This window comes from Aphelocoma coerulescens, chromosome 2 (assembly GCF_041296385.1).
Source record: "Aphelocoma coerulescens isolate FSJ_1873_10779 chromosome 2, UR_Acoe_1.0, whole genome shotgun sequence".
Lineage (NCBI taxonomy): Eukaryota > Metazoa > Chordata > Aves > Passeriformes > Corvidae > Aphelocoma > Aphelocoma coerulescens.
In genome coordinates, this window is record NC_091015.1 from 77,918,860 (window position 1) to 77,933,921 (window position 15,062).

Here is a 15,062-nt window from a genome sequence, read left to right on the forward strand (position 1 = left end):
AGCTGCAACCCCCATCCTCCAAGTCCCGTGTTACTGAATCTGATCACATGCTTCTGCTTCAGCAAAGAAGAGAATTCCATGAGAATTTAATACTTCAGTCCTGAGCTTCCCACATAGCTGCTGGCTTGGGTTCCTTCAAAGAGACAGGGCAAGCAGTAGGTGATGGAAGGTTTCTCAGTTAGCACTGGCATACTCCCCAAAGCAGGGAAGGTATAGAAACAGATATAAATTAATAATTAAAAATAAACCACTTTCACCAGTAACAACAGAGAAAATACTTTCCATGCTATGTAAGTAATACATCAACATTTAAGCTGATTAAAATTTGATAAACTACTAACTTCCCTGTTTTCTGATAGGAAGGCTGGGGCCCAAGATAAAGCAGTGTCATGCTGGGGAGGACAAATACCCTAGAATCCAATAAACTTTTAAAGCATTTATTTTGTTAAGACTGATCCCCGTTTCCTTTGTAACTCTTTGTTTATTAATGAGTTGACTCATCCAAAGTCCAGCAGCTTGTTTCCACACCAGAGAGATGGATTTGCACCTCGGCCAAGTGGAGTCAGAGGCAGAGATAACAGCCAGCAACAACAATAGTCTTCCCTGGTGCCTTTGCCAAGAACAATTGGCAGAAAGGACTCGAGGAGTAACTTATCACCAGCACGGGGAGAGGCTGAAGCTCTGGAAGCAGAGGGGCTGCTGCTTGCCTGCCGTGGATAAACAGCAGGATGCAACCCAAAGCCAAGCACGCATTGCAGGCTTTACCTGGTGGAGGAGGAGAAGGCAGGCACCCAGCAGTTCATGAAATGCTCTGGGAGAGCCAGACAGTTATTTTAACTGGTCATCTAAAAGTACCAGCCTAATGCAGCAGGCTTTTTTTCAGGTGCCAAAGCCACACTGACAAAACCCTGAAGATAATTAGGTCCTGAGATAAGTATTGTCCACAAATGCACACACTTCCTTGAGTTGGTTGAGGTCTTCTCAGGTGAAGTGCTGTGTTTTTAAATGCGAGCAGTAGTCAGGTCCTGTATTAAGGGTGATGTGAAATGAGCTCACAGCAGTTCACATTTGACATTTCAACCTATTTCTCTCCAGTGTTATTCTACAAATTAGTGATCACCTGCTCATATCAATGCTGCTGTGTTTGATCTGGATGGCTCTTTTGCTCAAGGGTAAAAATATAGCAACACCTGAGGCAAATTCTCTTACAAAAACTATATCAAAATTTGACCTCGTGACTGCATTACAGTTCTCTCTGAGTGGAGATCCCTCTGCTAGCTTGTCAGAGAAAGGAAGGCTTCACCAAAATGATAACCCCAAGTTACAGCTGTGCAGCTGGTATTTGCATGGCTTTTTAGACAAAAGACACATCTTACCAAATAGCATGTTGAATGTAACTGAAACACTGATGGAGATAAAAGTTCTGTTACACAAAACTCATCATGATTAATGAAATATGACTCAATATGTTTAATTTAAGAAAATAATATAGCAAACCTGAGGGTTTAGAGTGGCCAGAGTGGGAAATGATATGTTGTGGATCGTAGCTAGCCTTCGTACTGCTAAACCCATTTCAGATTAAGGAGAAATTGGAGCATGTAATTTTTTTCTGCATCTCTTATATGCCTTAAATCAAATTTACTTCTTGGCATGACTCATTGTCAGAAACTGTCTTTCCAATCTGGCTTGGTAGAGATTATTTTTTGTTATTCTTTCTTCTTTCTGGTCGATACATCTAGGTTGTATTGAGATCCTTCCACTTCTTTTTCTGCAAAGCTGTCTTTTCCACAACTTCATCCAGCTTTCTCATTTCAGCTTTTATTGCACCATGTGTTACTCTTCAGCTTACAACATACTCTTTTCAAGGGTCACAGAGACACATGATTTCCCCCCCCAAAACAAGTGTTCAATTCAAACTCCACTTATATTTGTTTGATCGTGCTACTTCTCACTGCAGATCTCAGGTTTGGCTTCCATGAAGCATCATATCCAATTTAGGACTCTAGTTCCTTCAACACAAGGACACGAAATTGCTGTCGATTTTTAAACTTTATATTTCCTGGTATTTTGAATTCTAAAGTCAGGCTTTACTGAACTATTAACATTATTTTTGTTTCATAGCAGAAAGGACAGAGGTAAAAAGAACAGCATGAAGATGGTTTGCGATAAAATTTTTCATAACCACTAGACCAAGAGAAGTGAAAGTTACTGATTTCTGAGGTATGAGTTCAGGGTGGCAAAATAATGATCTCCTGTGAATCAACAATATTATTATAAAAACTGAACATCCAAAATGTACTTATGTTGTAATCTTTGTCCAACCTCCAGCCTTCTCACTTCCACTTTATCCCATCACATCGAAAGTTAGACTGTTAGCACCAGAAACCACACCTTTCCCATATCTATTTTTTTTTTAAGAGTTTAGCTCACTTTTGCTTGCTCTGTAAATAATTAATAGCTAGTGTGGTGCCAAGGAAGGAAAGAAAAAGAAGATACATTAGATCACAAGGCAAAATAAGAAATCGACGAACTTAAATATTTTCCTTACAAAATGCAACCACTCTTGGGAGAAATCAAGGCAGCCAGTGTTATGAATGAAATCCACCTCTTCACTATAACACCCCTGTTCCTGACTAAAGACACTGCCATGCCATGCAAGGACATTTGGGACACATAAATGACGAGGCAGACCAGTGCTACGGATTGGTCACTGAGAGTCACCTTGTAAGCCACTGTCAGTCAGTGGCTGCAGAGTCAAGGCCAGAGATGCTCCATGGGCTGCCAGAACCCCTGGTGGGGCTCAGCAGGGCTCCCCACCTTGTTGCTGTGGTGCCTTTCCATTGTGCCAAGTGTTTGGAGCAGGATTCGTGCCCCCAATGGGCTCCGTCAGGTGAAGGTATGCACAGCTGTACTAGCACAAGAGGGAAGGGGTGAGCAGGGAGGAGTGGTGGGACCAGGAGCTGCTTATGTCATCAAGACTTTCTGCTTATGTCAGCCAGGTGAATGGGGGCTGAAGGTCTCTTTGTTCCCAGTGTCAGCCCAGAGTCAACACATCACAACCGTGGCTTTAAAAATCCATTGGTATTCATTCCCCCTAAGGTATTGGGGTGTTCACCCCATTAGCTTACCTCACCTCGTGTGTTTCTAAGCAATCAGCCATACAAGCATTAGCAGTGCTCCAACTCGTTGGCCATTTGATGTAAAAAACTTACTTTTTAAAAAATGCTGTGTTATTGATTCAATTTGCCTGTTGAGTTTTCACTCATTCTCTTTCCTTCCCATCTAGTATCTCCTTAAGCTTCCTTCTTGTGGCATCATATTAACTTTGTCTAAGATTCAGTTCTGCTTTTCATTCACATTCCAGGGGTTTTCATGAGGATTTGAGGAAGCTGGACCATAGTTCCTCATCTTAAATGGATGTTATATAATTCTCTGAAGTGTTGTAGATTTCTTGTCTTATCAGTAGCAAAATATAGATGAGGAACATGAACTACACTGGATTCCCAAGAGAAATGTAGAAAGAGAGGAAGCTAAACACCTTGTCATGAGATCAGAAGGGACCATTGTATTGGGATCCTCAGCTTTTTCTTTTAGAGATTCTTCTTCACACACAGCAGTAATATTGGCTCAGAGGACTATAAGCAGGCAGCTCACCCTTCTTCATGCCCTTTCTTACCACAAATCTTAACAAAGTTAAAGACAACACCCAAAATGTGTAGCTGGTAGCTGCATCAGGTAGTAGCCTTCTATTTGTTGATGGAATAAAGGAATCTAGAGGGTGGGTAACACATACATTTGCCATCTCACTTATATTCTACATAGGCAGACACAGCTGTTTGTGGTTTTTTCCTCCCTCCCTGGAGCATTATTTTACTAACACCTGGCAAATGCACCTGGTAGGGGTTTCTGGGTCTGAGGAACAAACAGCATTGAACACGCTCAGTATGCTGACTGAGAAACAGCACATGATGTTTCTTCAAAATAGCATTTGAAAGTGGCAAAGGCAAATAACCCTTCCTCTAGCTACAGGTCAAGGTGAGAACTATTCTAATTTAATCCAGATCTATAGGTTTTGCAGAATCTGACTCCCAAAGGATCCAAACAGATCAAAAACCTAGAGATCGGAGAGATTGCTTAACTTTTCAACAGATACTGCTATTCTGAGCTGTCTGCAGAGAATTCCTTCCTATGAATAATTAAATACATTTTTTAAAAAAACATTTTATTTCTTCACTAAGAGGACACCAAGGGCTTTCCCCGAGTTTGAAACATGGTGCATGCACAGCACCAGGACAGTCCCCAGCAAAAGAAAGCCATGTGTGGGGTGGCAGCTTGGTTTTGAGGGACAGTTCAGAAGGTGGGGCCTGGAAAATGCTGGACATTCTGTTAAAGCCTTTTTTAGAATTTCAGTATATTTTATGAATTGATTCCTTTCCCCTTTTCCTCTGTATTTCTTTGACAAAGTTAGAAAATGCAATGTCTAATCATGGCCAGGCATGTCAGAGAGATGCCTTGTAAGAATAGTTATAAACATCCAATGTTGCACAATATTGCCACATAAAATTAATTATTTACACCCTAAAACCAGGTCCATTTGTTTCAGTGGGACTCCAGGCATGTCAGTATGAGAAATGTGGCATGTAAACCCTCACCTCCCTCTCGGCAGTGTCTCATTTTGTACAACTGCTAAAGATTTAAGCAGCTGGAGGCAGTGTGGTGCCTTTGAAGATGGGAGCAATGCAAAGCCCTTGGTGTCAATGTGCCCTCCAACCTTGAAAAAGCTTGGATATGTGTCTCAAATTTATGACTCAGGCTCCAATGAGCAGTAATTGTTGTAATTGTAGTCCAAGAGCAGTAGTTGCTGTGCTAGAGTACCTGAAATGGTGAAGTCTCCTTTCTCTCTCAGGTGTTGAGCACACAAAGGCTTGGAGGGGTGACTCACTGCCATAAAGCCGGTGACATGTGTTGACTTCCGGAGCTCTGTCAAGGAGCTACACTTCCTTCTTCTGCTGCCTGAACTCTATCTGCAAACAGAGGTCCCAAGCCAGGTGTCATTGTGGCAACAGATGTTAAGAGTAACAGCAGATACTATAAAGCTTATTTTTTAGCATGGTTTCTCATAATTACATTGTAAAAATCCATGTTTTCTTATTTTCCCACACAGTAGGGATGTCCAAGTAGAGTTAAGAGCTGTAACCTCACCATGGTTTGAGTGACTATAAGGAACATGAAACAACAAACTTAAAGGAAAAATAAAGCAAAAGTTAACCATATGCTAGAAGTTGTTCCTGCATTTGCTAGCTGGAGTGCTCAATAAAACTTATTTGCTATTTACATATTTTTTCCAAAGTAATTTGCAAGTATTCATAAATTAATGCTTACAACACTCCTGTGGATTGAGTATAAATTTCTTTTCAATGAAGCAAAAGTACAGACTTGTCACTGCACAGTGGCTCATCAGAAAGGTGTTGAGCTTATTGTGTCTCTCCAGACCTGGTAGCACTGGAGTCTTTGGTTTGGATCCTTTGGCTGATGATCACTGAGGTAGGCTTGTACAGACAGTGCCTGTCTGCCAAGAACACCAGAGGCTCGAGCCAGCTGCCTTTCAGTCATATACTGCCAATAAAAGGTCAGCTTTAAAAGCAGGATCTGCCATTAGAAAAGAACTTCCACATCCAAACAAGCCTTATGTACACAGCCTTATCTAGAGAACCCTAGATTGCCTCCACTCTAAGAAAACAGAGAAAGAAACCTTATCCAGGACCATATCTCAGTGGGTGAAACACGTGCCCGTGTCATAGGTGCTGCCCACTCAAGGAGGATCTGCTCTGCACCAAACAGGATCCAGACCCTGTAAACAGATGTGATGGATGGCTCCTCTATACCTTGAGGTACAGCCAAAATGTCTTTCTCTTCTCGTACTACAGGCAAAATATTTTTTCCAGGCAGCATTCATACAGATCCATCTTGTTCACACATGGAGGAAAAAGGTGGTTTCATGAATTTTTTTATGCCGTCATTTTAAGGTGGTTAATTCAAAGTCTGAGATTCCTTTTTTGGTGAAAGCTTCTTCAGGTCCTGGAACCAGGTAGATATTTCCAATCAAAGGAAGTCCATCACGTGAATTTCTAAGTAGAAATGCTCCTTGGCACATAAGCCTTAATGGTGAATGTTAATAATTTCTTTACTGTTGTTTTCACTGCAGGACATTGAGCCAGGGGTACTCTGTAGGCAGGACACACAGCCCTGTTCTGTGCTTTTTTCTGAGTTACTTCAGATTTACACTAGAATTCATTTAACTTATGTAGAATGGATTCATTATGTCTGAATGAAGTATCTAAATGTCAAATGGGCAAGTGCTGCATTTTAACCCTGGGTTTCCTCTCTCTCTCCTGGATCTATCACCCAAAGCATGCTTAGCCCTTGACTGTTATTGTCCTAATGTTTGTGGAGCATAGTGCAAAACTCTGAGATAGTGGTTCAAATTTGAGTCAATATTCCTGAAGTATTTAATACTTATTGAAGTTAACTTTGTAATTTGAATAAAAAATAATCCACTGTGCAAGGCATCTTGGAGGTCTGAGAGTAAAGGTGCTTTCCTTTTATTCCAGAGTGTGAGATGGGCACCTGGTTTGTGCTGCCTGGTGTGTCCCACGCCAGCAGGAACAGCTGTTCAATGCCAATGTTGTGTTATTGACTTAGTGATATGATCTGTTTGCCATCAGGGACTCCACATAGTGCTTTGTACACATGAAAACCAAGTAGTTATGGCTCAGTTTCTGCTGTCTGCAGAGGTTGAGAGTTCTTTAGTGTGAAAGAAAATCAGACCCTAAGGCAGTTGCTGGTTTTGAGTACATGAAATCATCCATCAGTATGTAGAATAGAAGTTCAGTAAGCAATACGTGAGGATAAATTAATTTTTAATGTTGTAAAAACACAGCAAGATTCTCCCCTCTCCCTTTTTCAAGCAGGAAGTTGAGTAGCAGAATACGTGGGGGGAAAAGGCACTTTATTTACCTGGAAGGTCTGTAGAGAATGAAACTTCAGAGGGGTTTTTGCTGGTGACTCACTGTCTTTGAGAGGAATCTTAGGACCTGCAACAGAGCACGAGGAACTGGCAGTAGTTCCCGGTGAAGGGTTTTCAGTTAAGACTGGGCCTCACAGAAACAAAAATTTTGGTGGGTTTATGCCACTGGTTGAATGTACCTGGGCTACTCTTGGTACTTCCTTCTTTTCTGATCAAATGGCATGTTGTTCTGCTTGAGATGGAGGGAAACAACAGATTAAATTGTTCAAAGGTTGGTGATAGGATGTTTTAAGTCATCAGTAACTTCTGTTGCTCCAGCCTCTTTGCAAGCTACTGCTGTTTTCCTGTAGGATACCACATTGGAGTCTATGCACCTCAGTGACAACTTCAGCATTATGTCTTTCCTTCATTTTCAGAATCTAAGTGGGAAGAGAAGGAAGAGTTAACTATGCAATTTCAGAGTAGCTGCCCTTTTGTGATTGGTTGCACAAGAGTTTCTATAAAATCTAAGTTGTTCAAAATATATGGAGCTGTAAATGTGTAATTATAATATTTTAATTTTTCTACATGCAGAGTTTTAACTAATTGTGTTTGAGCTCACACCAAGTGAAAATATTTATTTAATACTTTCTACCAGTAGGCACACATAGTGTCTATGTGTCTTGGCAAGATGGCAATCAAGGAAGGGTTTGCTTTTTATCTCATGGAGTGAGCCTTCACAGAAAATGCAGCATGTTTAGTTTTGTTAAACTGCATGAGGTACCTCAGCTTTTCATTAAGAACATCAGCACAGAAAATTAATTTCTCCCTGGCTGAATGCCTAAAGCTACAGTCACTGATTTAGTCGTATTTACCCAAGGATTAGGTCAGAAATATAGGTACCTAATACTTTTCTAGCAAACCAAATGCACTAGAAACATGATCATGTTTTGTGAGATGAGATTAAATTCCCTCTACAAAAAGAGCAACTTTTCTCATTAAGAATGATGATTCCAAAATCTCTGCTAGCTAAAGCAGTTTAGAGCAACCTGAAATGGCAAGGACATAGTCAATGTTCCTAAAACTGAAGTCTCTGCTTAGGAATAATTTGGACACAGAGGAGAATGATAGAAAAGCTGATGGAAGTGCACTGGTTACAGGCATCCAGAAAAGCCTTCAAAGATCCTACCACAGTCTTCCCATCTTGTAAAGGAGCAGTAGTAAAAAATCTGTTGAAGACAGTGCTTAACATGCATCGTATTTTGATGTCTTTCTCACCAAGCAGGAGTTGAACAGATCCCTCAGGGTGAGCTAGAAAGATCTAATTTGGCTAAATCACAGTCTAGCCAAGTTATTTGTATCTAATCACCATTATCTGCCATCCTGTCATGTTTTCTCTTTCTTCAGAATTGCAGTTATACCCATTTCCGAAGAGTTTGTGAACATCTTTCTGTGTTCACGGCAATGATGGCATGTTTCTCTGCTACGTTTGGCCTGCTTGATGACTTCATCTGGTTGGAAGTTATCTTTTCTTGAGTTTTGTGACATTATTGTTTCCCATTTCCTCTCTCTTTTCCTGTCTTCTTTGCCCACAAGTGTTCTCCCTTCCCTTTCCTTGGTTCCTAGGGAAAAGTCCCACCGTGTTCTGTCTTTGACCATCTCACTGTGTAGCCAAATGCTTCACAAGCACTTTGTGAAGCTCCTGAACACCATTCCTTACTCTCTAGATTCAGGCATGATCCCTTATTTTAAAGCACAGGACTTGTTATTTGGCTTTGCTGAAATGTCCAGCTTACCAAGAAATTAGCATCCTCTAGAATATTTGCCCCTTTGATGACCTTTGCCTTACTTGCCATGAGTAAATCTATCAGCAAAAAGGTGTAAATATTGACAGCCCCTTCTGAGACCTCTTCTCCATGCAGCCTGGTTGCTCCCTGGTATGTAACATTTTGTGGTGCTGAGCTTGGTGTGTGCTCTGTGGTCCCTGATTCACTCAGCAGGCTCAGGTGGGATCTCCCAGCCAAAGCAGTTTACAGCTGCTCTCATGCTCTTAAGAAGAGCCAGCTTTGAAGGGAGTGAAGTGCACATAATGAAGGCATTTGTATTTACATCCTAATCAGCCAGCTCCCATTTAAAAGGTTGGCTATTTGTTTTATTTTTTAATCTCTGTACATTCTTCTTTGCTTCTCTGAAGCCATGAAGACTGCATTTGACATCAACTGTTGTAGGGAAAAGAAGTTCATTAGTTCTCCAAACTTCCAAATTAGATTATGTGGCATACTGCAAGTATAAAACAAACATTAAGTAATGGCAGCCCTGTCAGTTAGAATTACTGACAGTCCTCCTCTGTTTTGGGTCTTCTTTACTAAAGAGAGGTGGTGTCGCAGTTCAAAAGAGAAAAATTAAGGGAAAAAAAATTGTTCTTGGTCTCTTTGATTGCAGCGGCTTTCACACAGTAACATCAGAGTCCAGCTTTTCTTTGGGTGGATATTGGAGTATGCTGGTTATGAGCCACCAGAAGCATGCAGGGCAGATCAGGGAGAAAATGCTGATTAAAAAATAATTAAAACCAGTTTTCTTGCTTTACAGCATGAGGAGCTGGCCAAAAACTATGAGTGAGTAACTCTGTCGACACATATGCTTTTTTGGTTTCTTTTTCCTAATCTTCATTCACCTTCTCGATGTCAGGGCATTTCAAAATTCTTCTCATCCCTGCAGCTCCTGTTTCTTGAGCTTCAGCTTGGTTTTATTTAGAGTATGTGGAGAAATCACAGGGGCTCTGTAAGGTGTCAAATATCACAATGGACCAGCACTTGTGCTGGCAGATAAAAGCAGCTGCAGGTTACTTAAGAGGGTGTGTGCAGTGTAATGGAAGAGAATTCAACCATGGAAAAAAATAGCCTCCAGTATTCCATCATTAAGAGGAATATATTAAAGCAGCTGCAGAATTAATAGCAGGAAATTCCTTCTTTATGATCCATGAAATTTTCAATCTATATTATCCTATTCTTCCTAACAACTTCTAATTGCAAAAGTGAATTTCTCTGTTTATTAATTTTGCCACATAGTGACTTACAATTGAGAGTAAATTGCCTGAAAACAAAATTTTGTTTCATTTGACTAAACCATAAAAATCAGAGGACCATGGAGTGAATAGCATTCCCAGCAATGATATATTCTTTTCCTGCAGGCAATGAAGGGAGCAACCATTGAAACTGAGGTTTGTGGCCACGGTGGTCAGAGCCCCACAGAGATAGTGGTCGGCCAGCACAATGCAAATACGTTTCCTCCAGACAGAAGAGCACTCACTTGCCATGAGACTGCTCTTTCCTCACTGCTGTGCCATTTGCTAGGCTGACAAACTCGTAACATTTTGTGGGTGGCAAAGTGATGTCATTTTACTCAACAGCTTGTAGTAATTTCCACTCCTAACCCTTCATGAGAGGTACAAATTACCAAAGAAAAAGGTCTATAAGCTTACAGATGGCAGTATCGCTTTTCTTTTCCATTGAGATCACAACATCCTCCTTTCTAGCTGAATGACAATTGGGCTGTCACTAAAATTACATAATGCTGTGTCCCCTGAGGGGCTATAGTTTGAGATTCAAAGGACAGCTGTCAAAATACAAGTTGCTCTATTTTGAGCTTTAAAAGTCTCTTAGCAGGCTGTACATAAGAGTTTGTCTTTTTTGTGTGTGTGTGAATTAGAGGTAGAGTTAACAATGGAATGTTAATGAAAAAACTACATTTACATGGTAAGTTAAATGATACACACAAGATACAAATGACACACTAAAATAACTAATGTCTGCTGTAAATCATGGGCTTGTGCAAATAGCAGCACAATAATGACCCAGTAGGGTTTGGTATCCTATGGTAAATCTGGCTTTTCCCTTTGTTTTGTATACTCTCACATCATACAATATGTAGACGAATCTGCTCTGATTTTCCAGGTGTTGTCCACTGTCTTGAAGTCAGCTGTGCTCTAACAGCATTCACTGCTGTACACTGAGTGCCTGCAAATTACTGTGAACAAGCATTAAATTAAAGAGTCTCAGTACAGCCTTTGGCTGTGACTGGAAGAGACAACTCGGGTAGTTTTAGAAAACTTCTCCAAAATTTCCCCAAAAACGAATAGGGAAAAAGAAGAAAAAAAAAGAAAAAAAAAAGAAAAAAAAAAAAGAAAAATATTGGGAAAAGTATCTTTGTTTGGGTAAATGTTCTGGTTTAGCTCCACTAGGGGCGTGCCCCTAAGCAGCTTCATGCCCACTCCCTCTGAGTGGAACGGGAGAGAAAATCAGAAGGCTCGAAGTGAGAAAACTCATAGATTGAGATAAAGGCAGTTTAAAATGTGAAGGAAAATATGTGTGCACAAGCAGTGCAAAATACGGGATTCATTCAAACACCTTGCAATTGGCAGGAAAATATTCAGCCGTCTCCAAAAAGGTTGGGTTCCATCGTGCATAACGGTGACACAAGGAAGACAAATGATATAACTCTGAACCTACATTTTTCTCCTTTCTCCCAGCTTTTATTGATGAGCAAAACATCATATGGTGTGTCATATCCCTCTGGTCAGTTGGGGTCAGCTGATTGAACCTGGCCTCCTACAGCAGGCAGTTTTATGTTCTCCCAGTCCCTGCCTCTGTGTTCTGTGACTTGGGCAGTGTGACTGGACCTCTTGCAGGTGAGGACCATGGCAAAAATGTCATCTACTACCTCAGACTTCTCCATGTCTCTGGTAACCAGGTCTCCTGTTTCCTTCTGAAGAAGTCCCATATTTTCCCTAGTCTTCCTTCTATCACCAGCAGACCTATAGAAGCTTTTTTCTTTTTGTTGCCCTTGATGTTCCCAGACAGATTTAATTCTATCAGGACTTTAGTTTTCCTAACCTAATCCCTGGCTGCTTGGAGAACTTCTCTGTACTTCTTCCCGGCTACCTGTTTCTGTTTCTAGCCTTTGTAGGCTTTGTTTTTGTGTTTTAGTTTGTCCAGAAGCTCCTTGTTCATCCATGCAGGCCTCTTGGAGTTTTTACCTGACTTCCTGTTTGTTGGGATACATCATCCCTGAACTATTGGAGGGGGGGATCCTTGAATGTTAACCAGCTCTCTTGGGCCCCTTGCAGGGTTTTATCTCAGGGTATACTACCAAGCAGATCCCTGAAGAGGCCAAACTCTGCTCTCCTGAAGTCCAGAGTCAGGAGCTTGCTGTGTGCCCTCCTTGGTGCTCTAAGGAACTCCACTATTTCATGGTCACTGCAGCCCAGGCAGAGGTGTGTGTGTCAGAGCATTTATTTCTGGACTCTATCAAGCAGGGCAGTCTTTTGCTGCATATTGCTTTAGCTGACAGCAAGAAAATCACATTTAAAAAACACCGAAACAAACTGAATGCATACATAATATCACATTTTCAGGTCTGAGTCACAGAGAGGAAGTAGCTGTCTGTGACATGAACGGGAAGGGAAACATCTGCAAAGGAGTCAAACTCTTAGATTAGATGTTAGTCCCATCTCTGAAATGCTTTTAACACTGGGGGTAAGACAACTGAGATGTGCAAGTGTTAGAACACACATTTGCAGCTCAGCTGTGTGGGAATGAATGAGAGCATGACTGATTGTTTTTATTTGCCAGTCTGGTTTGTGCAGGAGATTTGTGGGATGGTACTCAGGCATGAATGGGAGCTGTTGGCTTGTTTAGTCTAGCAGAACAAAAGCGAGAAAGGATGTCACTGCTACCTCTAAATACTGTCAGAGGGGGAAAGAGTATTTCATTGAAAAGACAATGCTGGCAGAGGAGTGCTCTGGTATGAATGAGCTATAAATAAATATAGGCTCACTATGAAAAAAGTTCATAATCCTAGGCAAGGGACTAACTTTCAGAGTGGGGTAGGCAAAAACCCTCCAACTTGTTGCTTGTTTTAAAATAGAGCTGAGGCAGTTTACAAATTGGATTGTATGATGCTATTATCTGGTAGAATGAGGACTAAAATTCATCCACTCTGAGGTCTTTTCCTGTCCTAGGCTCCTTGGTCCTACAAAGCGTTTACATCAGACCTATGCACTGCACAGCCTTCCTGAGCACACACTGCTCACCAAGGACATGGATAAATAATTTATTGGTCCTGTTTGACCTCTGCAAGTCAAAGCATCCACCAGGAATAAGCTGGTGCCTCTTAGCCAGAGGGAGCTGGCTGCATGGGGAGTTAAGAGGCAGTGGGCTAGGTTTGCGGTATCAGGATTATTTCTCTGCAAAAATTTTGAGATTATTTGTGTTTCCAGAACTGAGGTGGAGAGAATGGAGGACATTGGGAGATGGCCTATGTGCACAGGGGCTGTAGGATTCACTGGGAGTCATAATCAGCAGTGACTGTCAATATGCAAGCCTGAGCCCTCATGCTTATATACAATGTGAGCTAATAGCTGTGTATTGGCAATTTCCTCTCCATTAGGAGGTTAGTTTAGATCAGTCGTTGCAGCCATCAGCTACCATCTGTAGCTTTTTTTTTCTTAATGCTTTTTACCTCCAGATGCATGCTCTCACCCAGAACGAGTTGCTGTGAGCTGCTGACCAGTGAGAAGCAATTGCAGCAAGCATAAGTGGTTGATGTTGGTGGCTCTTTGTCCTTGGGACTATTTGCCCTAGGTCCTGCCTTCTCAGCTGTTCCATAATATTTGCTCTGGGACAGGCAGAGGGAGCAGGGAGCTGGAGTGAGGTGGTGGACAAAGTAATTGAGTTTTAATCAAAATGCAAATCAGCAAGCAGGAAACACTAACTTACATAAGTGATATTAAACTTATTAGCATTTAGGGAAAGAGGTAGTGTCAGAGAAAGAATTATTCTTATTGACAGTTCTGACCTAATAGTAGTTCTGCCTAATTGACAAGAGCTTAACTATAAGCTGTACCTGTTCCTCTAGGGAATGTTAATATATATTATACTCACATTTCTACTGAAAGTGATGCTGTATTGCTGTCCCTTTCTCCACGGTATGTACCTTACACAGAAGCCTTAAATCCACACATTCATTAAAAAAATATTTCAAAATAGCTTTTAATTAGTCCATTTTTAATTAAGGTAAAAGGATCTGTAATTTAAAAGTCTATTTTTAAGCATGGTAAATGTACAGAGGAAAAGCAGACCAAAAATACACTCATGGGGAAAAGAAACAGCTCGCTTAATGACAGGAGGTACTTTCTGTGGTTAGAAGACTCACCTGGTTGTATCGACACCTGAGAATTACTCATTCTCACCGTCTCTGATACTGCCTGTTTGTTTAGGGGGTTTGTTGGGTTTTTTCCCTATGCTGAAGAGGGAAATAATCTGCACTTGTCTTTTTTTTTTCTTTTTTTAAATTCATAATTATTCAGCCACTTAGTTTGAACACTACAGAAAGAAACTTCGTTAAAAGAAAGGGCTACTGCTTTGTACTTAAGTTTCCTGATTTGAAATTAAACTTTGATTCATGTTATTAGCTACTTTTCTGGACACTCTAGGTTTGTCCTTTCTTCTACCTTGGCACTAAGTGCAGTTTGAGTCTTTTGTAGTTGTTTCATATATACATAATGAGGAATTTTGGAAGAGTAATTTTGAGGCAGATAATACCTTTAGAAAGTAATCTAAAATTTTCAAAGAGAAGGTGTCTCTAATTTTAATTTCTAGTTTTTGGGGTTTTTTTTAAGAAGTAATTTTTGTTTGCTCTAAGGATGGCCTTTGTAGCATAAAAGTGAGCTGAACAACCAGAGTCAGCACAGGCTCTAAGCAAAAGCCAGCCCAGGAAATTAGATGGGTGTTGCACAAGCACATGGGCAGCACAGCCAGGTCCTTCCTTGTGTTAATCTTGTGGAAGATGTTGAAAAGGTGATGTTAGAGTGAAGCATTCAGAGATGAGATGATGTGGGGAAGGAGGAGTCTGGAGGACACAGTTTCAAGCGAACTATACCAGTCTGGGCAGGTTGACTGCAAGCAGCAGCTTGTCAGTGAGCAGAGCAGCGCCAGGATGAGCCTGTCTTGCTGGTTTTGAGTCCTGATATTACACCAGCAAAGACCACTGCAGGTAC

At 41.0% G+C, this 15,062-nt stretch overlaps 1 long non-coding RNA gene across 1 annotated transcript; it reads right to left on the reverse strand.

Annotated features, from left to right (window-relative positions):
• Positions 1 to 423: 423 nt before the first annotated feature.
• On the reverse strand, positions 424 to 3,769 carry LOC138106845 (uncharacterized). Its single transcript, XR_011149151.1, has 2 exons — positions 1,498 to 3,769; positions 424 to 1,025 (listed from the first exon to the last, which is right to left on the reverse strand). It is a non-coding gene; the product is annotated as an uncharacterized lncRNA (long non-coding RNA).
• Positions 3,770 to 15,062: the final 11,293 nt, after the last annotated feature.